We start from the raw sequence: 2,952 nt of genomic DNA, 5'->3' as shown, positions 1-2,952 counted from the left end.
TCGGTAGCGATGCCCATTGACAGTTTCGCCCGTTTTCAGCAGCTCATAGTACACGATTCCTTTCTGGTCCCACCAAACGCAGAGCATTGTCTTCTTTCCGAAGCGATTTGGCCGTGCCGTCGATGTTGATGCTTCGCCAGGTGAAAGCCACGATTTTTTGCGTTTGAGATTCTCAAAATATATCCATTTCTCATCGTCAGTAACAATTCGATGCAGAAAACTCTTTCTTTCATGCCGCAAAAGCAAAATTTCGAAAGTGGCTCTTCGATTTTCCATCTGTCTTTCAGTCAACTCATGCGGCACCCATTTTCCTTCCTTTTTAATTTTTCCCATGGCATATAAACGTTTGGAAATACCTTGGCGAGTCATGTTTAATGCCTCCGCAAGTTGATCTTGTGTTTGTGTATCATCTTCATCCAATAACGTTTGCAGATCGGCGTCCTCAATTGTTTTTGGTCTTCCGGAGCGCTCCTTGTTCACAGTGTCGAAATCGCCACTTCTGAAGCGTTTAAACCAATCTTCACAGGTAGTTTTTGATGGTGCATGTTCGCCGTAGGCCTCCTCAAGCAAACGACGTGCTTCAGCTGCATTTTTTTTTCAAGTTAAAGCAGAAAAGCAAAGCTTCTCGCAAATGCTGTTTATTTGGCACAAAACTCGACATCTTCGTTGTTAGAAAAAATATTTTTGCGTTGCGATATGTGTTGGTATTACGACTGGTTATTGTTAACAGATGTCCAAGCTATAAAAAAAACACAACTTCAGACATGTATGTCGACTACATGTGTCGTTAGCACCATCCATGTATGAAACCCGGAAACTTAGTTGCGCACCTAGTACATACGAGTATCTTTGTCCGGTGGTCAAAGAGCGCGAAATCAATTTCGCGAGGGCATTTTATAGACAAGCGGATGTCTATTTGCTCGACGATCCCTTGAGCGCGGTTGATACTCGTGTTGCTAGACATCTCTATGGGAAATGCATCACCGAATATCTTCACAGCAAGACGAGGATACTTGTTATACATTAATTGCAATTCCTTAAAAGGGCGGATCACATCGTCGTACTGGATCGAATGAGTAACATAGAATATTCTTTAGTTATATCTTAAATTAAAATTAAATTAATTTTAAAATTAAATTTTTAATTTTAAATGTTCGACTATTTAATTTGTTTTAAAAGTAAATAACTGAGATATAATAATGACAAAAGCAAATTTAATTTATTGCTGAATGAATATTATAAAGATTTCATTGGGATGTTGGACAATTTGAACCAAGCGCAGAGAAAGGAAGAGGACATGAGAAGAGCTTCGAAAATGTCTAAGAGAATCACAATAACGAGACAAATATCAAGATTATCTACTATAAGTTCCATCGCTGTAAGATGATCACTCGTTATTTATAATAAAACAATATAGAAACTGAAAAAAATTTTTTACATTAGATTTGTTTAATAAAAATAGATAGCACAAAAAATAAAAATCTAAAATAAAAATAAAAAAAAGGACATAAATAAAAATAAAAATACAAAATAATTTATAAAAATATGTGTATTTTTGCGCATAAAAGATTTTTAATATACTTTCACTAATTATTATCAATTAATAAAGCGCGGAAGAAGTTTTTAAATTAAGATTTAAAAAAGTTAAACAGTCTTTAAATATTTACATATTTTCTTAACATTATTTTCTTTGTTTTTAAATAATTCAAATTGAATTAACTTCATCAGATTACATCTATTATGAGAGATAAATTCAAGTAATAAGATTATTATTTTGCCATCGTGCAGCACTCGGACACTGATGATTCGGATTATGTGGAAAACAGCCCGGAAGCCGAGATGTCGGGACATGGTCGAGTAGCCGGCAGAGTGTACAAGGAATATCTGCATAACGGTGGCAATAATTTCACGCTATCCGTACTGCTGATGATCTTCATTATCAGTCAGATCGCCACTACCGGGAATGACTGGCTATCATATTGAACTACCTTGGAGGATGTTAGGCGTATTGAAAATACTGGTGACGTAAAACAATTCACGAACATGTACATCAATATTTTCCTTGGATCGATCTTCACGTTGAACCCGGACGGCCTGCTGAGCACTATGGATGCAATACACGTTTACACATTCTGCATCATCGCCTGCATCGCTACTACGTTGTTTCGCAGCTTTCTTTACATGAAGGTCTCTATGAACTTGAGTAGTAACCTTCACAACATCATGTTCTTCAAACAATGCTGCCGACGCGCATGTCCTTCTTTCACAACAATCCTTCCGGTGAGTAACAGAAATCCGAGAAATAGTTGTCTTAACTACTCTACAGAGACATTCAGAAAAATTTGTTTATGACAATTTTTTAAAATATTTTTAAGGTAATTACTAGAATATTTCATAATTATAAAATTTTTTAGAAAACTTTTTTAATTTTTTAGAAAACTTTTTTAATTTTTAAATGAATTAAGACTTTATAAAAGTGTTGAGAAAGTTTGTAACTTTTCTAAATTTTTTTATAAATAGATGTAAATTCTGAAATAGAATTTGATGGATAGTTGCTTGTCCAATCAATTATGGCGCCCGGCAGATTACCGACATACGAGTCACAGCCGATTAGTTATCGACATCTTTATGTTTAATATTCTGTTTGCCGTTAGGCGCGTTTTTTTGTATTCATGCCCTACCGGCAGTTTTTCTTCTCTCTAACCGTTTTTTATATACGATGTGTCGTCAAGTCTGTTTTTGACTAAATAAATCCATCTTTCAATCATTTATTGGAATGCACTCATTCCCAACAAATGGTTATGGGCCCAGGACGTTCAAAAATATAAAAGAAAAGGACGTAAGAAGAGACGTTCAAAAATATAAAAGAAAAGGACGTAAGAAGAGACTTTAGAAGCAGTATTGAAAGATGAGTCATACGGACAATAGAAGTGATAATGTAGTCGAGAAGCT

The 2,952-nt window shown here is 35.1% G+C and overlaps 1 pseudogene; it reads left to right on the top strand.

The window, feature by feature from the left end:
- The first annotated feature begins 696 nt into the window (after positions 1 to 696).
- The window catches only part of LOC108746505, a 12,236-nt pseudogene continuing 9,980 nt past the window's right edge, over positions 697 to 2,952 (top strand).

The sequence above is a fragment of the Trachymyrmex septentrionalis genome, unplaced genomic scaffold (genome assembly GCF_001594115.1).
Source record: "Trachymyrmex septentrionalis isolate Tsep2-gDNA-1 unplaced genomic scaffold, Tsep1.0 scaffold175, whole genome shotgun sequence".
NCBI lineage: Eukaryota > Metazoa > Arthropoda > Insecta > Hymenoptera > Formicidae > Trachymyrmex > Trachymyrmex septentrionalis.
Note: the sequence above shows the minus strand (reverse complement) of the source record. Positions and strands in the feature narration are given on the sequence as shown.